The sequence below is a fragment of the Montipora foliosa genome, chromosome 12, assembly GCF_036669935.1.
Source record: "Montipora foliosa isolate CH-2021 chromosome 12, ASM3666993v2, whole genome shotgun sequence".
In the NCBI taxonomy this organism is placed as follows: domain Eukaryota; kingdom Metazoa; phylum Cnidaria; class Anthozoa; order Scleractinia; family Acroporidae; genus Montipora; species Montipora foliosa.
In genome coordinates, this window is record NC_090880.1 from 29582749 (window position 1) to 29590248 (window position 7500).

General features: G+C 39.4%; 1 long non-coding RNA gene across 1 annotated transcript in view; it reads left to right on the forward strand.

The window, feature by feature from the left end:
• The first annotated feature begins 4257 nt into the window (after positions 1 to 4257).
• The window catches only part of LOC137979522 (uncharacterized), an 11157-nt gene continuing 7914 nt past the window's right edge, over positions 4258 to 7500 (forward strand). Inside the window, exon 1 of the long non-coding RNA XR_011118356.1 lies at positions 4258 to 4681. This is a non-coding gene — a long non-coding RNA (uncharacterized lncRNA). The remainder of the gene's footprint in view (positions 4682 to 7500) is intronic.

Consider the following 7500-nt stretch of genomic DNA (forward strand, 5'->3'; position numbering starts at 1 on the left):
CGCAGTTGGCGGGGTCAACGTTCCCTTTTTTTCCACAAGTGTTTTTGGGTTTTTGTATCTGGCGGTGTCGCACTACTTAGTGTGAATTGGTTTGTCTCTGGAGACACATGTCTGTACTATGAGGAATGGTAGGCTATATTTATTTTATGTCTTCCTTCAATAAACCGGCGTTTGAGGTCTTCGCTGACCACAGGCAGCCCAAATTGTCCAAATTGTCCAATGAGAGTGCAGAAGGTAATACGATCGCCATCGAACTTTAACGGCCGTAGCCATACGTCTGGCTGAATGCATGGGAAGATTATAGAAAGTCGAACATTATTTGGAATTTATCCGCCAAAAATCGCTGTGTGGTCCCGGAGTTGGGTTGATATGATAGGAAATTTATCTGGTCATCAGGCTGTGGCGTTTTTATGGCGATTCGGACCGTTGCTTTGTGATGCGAGAGCAATTTGTGGGACGAAGTCGCCGCTAGTCACCATCCTTTCTTCTCTTTATGAGGGGAAATGACAACCTAACGGCATCGTACAAATTCGAAAGCCACAAACCCGTCTAAAACAAGTTTGCCCTCCGATTGCACAGAAAAGACGAGGACAACTGTACGTAGAGGTAAGTGAAGTTTATTTCTACATTTACAACTTATTTTAGCATTTATAAGCTCAAAGTTAATTTTCCCATACAAAGTCTATAAATAGTATCCCGAGGTTGGGGGGCCTGTGTGCTGACCCATAGGCCCCTGTATCTATACTGTTGTATGTTTCTTATATGTAGTGTAGGCAAAATGAGTTGCATTACTGTAAGGTTCTAGAGAGGTTTTCGAGGGTTCTCCAATACACTCGACTAGACTCCAATCGTGTATACTCAAGTTCTAGTGGAAAACCGGAAGTCTAGTGATAAAAATAGTAAGGGATCCATTAGTAACGAAGAGGTTACAGGATGGACAAGTTTTCCTTTCGTTACAGACTTGTTCTTGTATGGAGGCCCAAGAAAACGTTTTTATTGGACTGCAGTTGATTCATTTGAGACTTAGTAAAACGTTTATTGTCGTCGCTCGGTGGCCATGGGAAAGAGTTCCATTGGACTCCAATGGATTCATTGGCATCGAATAAATACCACTGGAGTCACAATGGCAACGTTTATTTGAGCACGTGGCCATAAAGGCATTTCTATTTCAACATGGCGGGCATTATTGAGATGTGATTGTTACCAGAGAAAACTGAAGATGCACAATATTCGTTAACTTTGAAAGTGCATTGAGAACTGCTGTGCATAACAGCCAAATGTCAATGATAGAAAGAGAACAAAACAAACAAACAAAAAAACACGTGATAATCGAAAGCCGAACGTCTAATATTAACATAGTTGAAATAGAAACAAAGAAGGTGTGATAATTATAATGTGTTGCGTGCTTGTTTCTTTACACGGTTTGTAAAATCTCGGCTTTAGGAACAAGGTATACACATTGTGTTGCGCGCTTGTTTTTAACATAACTTATTTCAAATCTTGCTTTAAGAATAAGGCATACACGATGCTGTCATTTTGACGAAAGAAAGATGAGTATCCTTGGAGAAGACGCAGAATAATACGGCCTGTGACTGTGCACGTGCATATGCGAGTGATTTTTAAACAATAGCAGTAATGAGTTGTCCCTTGTGTATTCCGTAGTTTATCCGGATTAAAAGGCGATAGATAAGCGTCAGTTTTATAGGTTTGGTCAATAGATCGATGATATATAATTAATTATCATGATATCTTTGGAATTGAGGGTGCGATGGATAAATATATGTTTCATATATTGCTAAAAACATAAGTTTATTGAGATGTGGCTGTGTTGCCAGATAGAACTGAAGATGCATGATATTCGTTTAAAAGTCCATTGAGAATCGCTGTGCATAACAACCAAAAGTAAATGATAGAAAAAAATATCGCGTGATAATCGAAAGCCAAACATTTAATTTTGTATCACGCACACGTTTATTAACATAGACGAAATAGAAACAAAAGGAGGTGTGATAATTACAGTGTGTTGTGCGCTTGTTTCTTCACACGGTTTACTTGAAATCTCGCCTTTAAGAACGACGTATTTAACAAATAAAGAAGCCTTGACGGTGCTCTGTTCTCTTGTAAAGCACGCAGGAAGCGGCTAGAGCACGAAAGAAGTGTAGTCGGGAAGCACGAGCCGATAGGCGAGTGTTTCTCCCTACTTCTTGAGTGCTCTATTGTAGCCGCTTCCTAAGTGCTTTACAACAGAACAGAGCACAGTCAAGGCTTCTTTATTTGTTTTATGATAAAGAAGAAGTAATTTTCTTCAAAAATTCTACTTTATTTTCAAAGCGAGCGCTGCTTGTGGCGAACTGAGGTGTCGTCAGCACAGTGCTTTATACTCTGATAAAGCACGCTAATTTGGACCAATCAGAGGGCTTGTAAGAATGTTTAAAATTATTTGATTGGTTAATGAAACAAAGCCTTGTCAAAACATCAATCAACTGGAAAGTGGCTTGACAGAAATCACACAAAATTCGAATTTATGGAAACACAAGTACCCCAATGTTCGGTTTCAGTCCGTAACACTGGAAAATTTGGACCATTTACAGACTTCATAAAATGTCTGTAAATAATAAATTTACAGACTTTAACACTTAACCCCATAAATATAAAATCTTTGTAAATTTATTTTACAGATATTTTACAGAGTTTTGTTGAGTAAAGCTCTATAAAATGTCTGTAAAATGTTTATAAATTATTGGAGCTACAACAAGAGGAAATACTTGAAATTTACAGACTTTATAAAATCTTGCAAAAATGTCTATAAATCGAAAATTTACAAAGATTTTACGCCGTTTGGTCATGTCTCATAAAATGTCTGTAAATTGCGCTCTATCATCATGCGTGTCCTGTCTAAGTTACCAAATGGTTTTGGATCTGTATGCCCTTTTCACGATGATTTTGAGTGTCGAATATTTATTACCTAATTAAATTATGTGGGAAACTGTTGAATTAGCCCTGCATGTTGCACTGAGTTCGGTTTATCAAAAGTTCGCCGGTTGCAACCTCTAAAATGCCTATCGGTATGTGTTTTAATAGTTCGACTTGGATCAAGTCTTAGGCCCTGTTGATATGGAGAAAAGTTGTCCTCGGAAGATGGTCACCCTCCCAGCCGGGTCTTTAGCTAGCATTTATGTGAGAAAAGAACTAACCTTTTCCCCTGAGTCAAGAGCTGCCCGGCTCAGTTTCGATCATCAGGAGACTGGGAAGATAGTACTCGTGCATTCTCTCATCATCTTGCCTCGACCAAGTTGACTCCACTGAGCGAGCCAAAGTGTTAACATGGAATAAAGTTGGCCTGGCCAGGAGGGCGACCCTACCGTTGACAAAGGGTGACCCGGCTAGGTGGGTTTCCCTTCTAGCCGAGCCATTTTTTTTCCTCATGTAAACAGTTTACTTAAACCGCATTTTATAGGGAAATGTAGGAAAAGTTGGCTGGTCCAGGGTAACTCCGGTAAGCGAGTGACCCTTCTTCCCGGGACAATTTTTCTCCATATAAACGGGTACTTAGTGCCTCACAAGATTAGACCGTTTTAGTTGTTTACAACAATTGCAAAGGCCATAAAATCTATGTAAATTGACACAAGCTGGCCATAAAATAGTTTTTTTGCGTAAATTTCGTGTAAATTGCTGGGATGAATCATGCAAATAACATGTAAATCAAGGCCTTTGTGATATAGGAGTCCCAGCACAGAATGAGATTGAGAAAGTAATGTAGGCTAGTAAGCAGACTTTACCATGCTCCTTGAAAAAAGAAAAAAAAATAGCATTGGTGTTTAGCTGCCCAAATTAATCGTGCGGGTTTCAGTCAATTAACGTGGGTGCTTTCATAGCCCGTAGCTGCAGGTGAGAATTACTTCTTATGAAATAATGATCGAAAATCCGGCAGCCATATTTGTTATTTAAGTGATTAGTATCCAGTCTCTTGAGAAAAACAGAAAAGGAAATCTCAAAAGGAACACACTTTCCCCCGTTCCATATTTTGATTGAGGAAATTTGCTCTGCATCTTTAAAGCAGAAAATTCTCCCCGGTTTTTCCACCCAAAATGAAAGCGCCCCAGGAATCGCACTGGGCTCACAACGGGTTGTGATTGGATGTTGGCACAAAGAGAAGGATTGTGGACATTTCACAATAATTACATGATGCACCAACTTTGTCCGCCATTATGAATTGCCCCGCCGCAAGGACTCTGGGAACGAGATCGGTTTGAATTATTGGTTTGTTTTTTCGCGCGGGCGATCAATGCATGTGCTCTTCCTCTCTTTTTCCCTTGTTGGACGACCAAAATTGGATCTTTGCGATTCCTTAACATTTTTTTCGGGTGAAATGGCACGCATTCCACCAAATAAACCCAGTAAACATCGACGGAATCCGCAAGAAAGGGCAACGACAATTCAGGTCAGATAATCAGCATTCGCCAGAAAGATACACGCCAGTGACATGATTCAACCTCAGACAGTCTCCGAAAGGGTTAATCGGTGAAGACTTCATGGCAAAAATAGAGACCTTCTTCAAAACGTAAAGGGAGTTCTACGAACGTTTGGAACAAAGGGTGGCCTGGCCGAACAGCTACATTTAGCGAATGGGCGGGAAGATTCAAAAGATCCGAAAAGCAAAAGACTGCCGGAGGAGTTTTCGGTAAGTCGTCATCTTACTTACAAACCTGATTTAAGTTTAAATGGCTTAAAATTTTAAAGTTTTGTTCCCTTGTTCCCCGCCCAATTTACTTTCAAACTTGTACCCAGCTTTTTGCTCCCTAAAATTGTTTATGTCGCCTTGTTCCTAAGACATTTTGTCATTTTTCCTCTGTTCCCCGGTTCAAAATAGCCATCTTCCCTCGTTTCCCAAAACGCCAAGGAGGGCCTCAGCACAGTCATTACTTTTGCAGACCTACTCCCTTAGTAATTTCACTTTATATTGTATTAAGGCCCTTTAAGACAATAACAATAATAACGAATAGGAAATTACATGTAATATATGGATCTCTGTATACCCAGCCCCTTATTCGCCACTTGCAGATGCCTTGTTCTTCGAACGATGCCACTACAAGAGCACAATAGTGGCCGGTTATTCTGTAGTTACTCCCTTGTCACCTGTATAACTACATGTACCTTCACTGGTTTCTCATGCAAGAGGAGCCAGAGCAAGCTAAATTTTGGACTGGGCACTTAATAAGATTACTCCTTTGACACTAGGTTTCACTGAAAGGTTGGTTACACTTCAGAAGAAACCACCTGGGAGATTATCTCGCTTTGGTCTCCCATAATTGTCAATACCTCTGTCAATCCCACCCAAATAAAGTATCTTGATGACAAATCTTACTTTTATCAATTTGACCAAAATATAAATTATCTAATTTCTTTGATTGTCCAAGATAAGGCAGTTCTGTGGACTTGATCGCTAGGTTATTGTTCCAGATGTGCTGCAACAGTATTTGCACAGAAAAAGCAAGTTAAAGCATGGCCTAAAAGTTGATTCGAAAGAGTATACAAAATTAAATTTACAGCTATGCTATTAATAATTAATTGTGTAGCATATACCTGAGGTATACAATCCTTAACTCACTGTCACACCATTTTACTTTGTTACCTCTTGGGTAGCATATACCTGAGGTATACAATCTATTAACTCACTGTTTCACCAGTTCACTTTGTAACCTCTTGGGTAGCATATACCTGAGGTATACAATCCATAACTCACTGTGTCACCATTTCACTCTGTAACCTCTTGGGTAGCATATACCTGAGGTATACAATCCATAACTCACTGTGTCACCATTTCACTTTGTAACCTCTTGGGTAGCATATACCTGAGGTATACAATCCATAACTCACTGTGTCACCATTTCACTTTGTAACCTCTTGGGTAGCATATACCTGAGGTATACAATCCATAACTCACTGTGTCACCATTTCACTTTGTAACCTCTTGGGTAGCATATACCTGAGGTATACAATCCATAACTCACTGTGTCACCATTTCACTTTGTAACCTCTTGGGTAGCATATACCTGAGGTATACAATCTATTAACTCACTGGGATTTTTATGTTTCCCATATTTCTTACACTGGATGTAAGTACAACAAAGAAACAACTGATCACCTGAAAAGGCTGACAAAAATCACATTTAATTCAAGGGCACCGAATAATTGCTGACACTGTCGTTGCCATGCAGTTTATAACTATCTATATGTATACTGACGTTCATTCAATGGGTGGTTTTGGTGTTTCATATCATACCATTATAGGTTTATTTTCAGGCAACACAAGATCAGTTAAAGAAAGTCACAGTAATGTTTGTACTTGTACATTATTGGAAATTACTCCTTTTATGAATGAAACAAATTTTCTGAACAAAATAGCTTTCAATGTCTACCCTATAGAGAATTCTTTACAGAGAGACAAACACTTGACATTGACAATTTTTATTGTTTAAAGTGCATATCCTATATATTGCACATGTTTTATTGTCTTTTCATCAGAGGAGAAAGAGGGAAGGAGAATTCGAGTGCCCTTTTTTATAAGTTCTTCACTAGACCTAAAAGTTACTACGCTAAATCCTCATGAATGAGTTAATTTACACGAGTGCAGTGTGTCCGAGAAAGAATCTCTGTCGCAAATGTCCGGTATTTTGCTTGCGAATAGACATTGGGCCACCATATACCGGTAAGTTGAAATTCTCTTCTACGCGACCACTCACCCTCTTCGAATTTAAGAAGACTTCTTGATCCGATCAGTGCTTGTCGTTCCCCAACGACTGCCAGCACGCTGCCCAACTGAAGCAATTTTATCCTGTGCCGTCAAGCCAGTAAACGCGGAAGCTCATATCTCCTCATTGTGACGAAAATAGGCCCTCTCTTTTAGCGGTACTGCTGTTAGATTAAACAAATCCGCAAGCCTGGCAATATCGCATTTACTTTTGTTGTGAAATGAGGACTTAAACATTAAAGTAACTGCCTGGTGTGTGACATGATGTTGAGAAAATAATATAAACAGACATGGAACAATTCACATGAAGAATTAACTCTTTCGGTTCTACTGTTACTATTTTTATTCCTGTGTCATACTGCACTACGTGATCTCGATCTTAACAACTTTAATGAACAGTTACAGTTTTATTATTATTGACGTGTGGTTTGGGATCACGTTGCTTTTTCACACCTTCGTTCCAGGACTGTGAGAAAAAGTATTCTAGGAATTTAACCTTGCGTTCAAATTTCTTTAATGGGCCGCGCAAAAATGTGGCCGGCTCTGGCTCCTTGTGCAAACAATGTCACATGTTCAGTACTGTGAAGCCCTTTATACCAAGTAATAAAAAGATTTAACCAGTCAGTCAATAACTGCACAGCATATATTCGGCTGTATTCCACATTGCTTGTGCAGGGTGATATGTAACTATTTCCTATGACATGGTATACAAGCTTTCTCGCTTGTTACTTGTCACTTGCTTGTTTGCA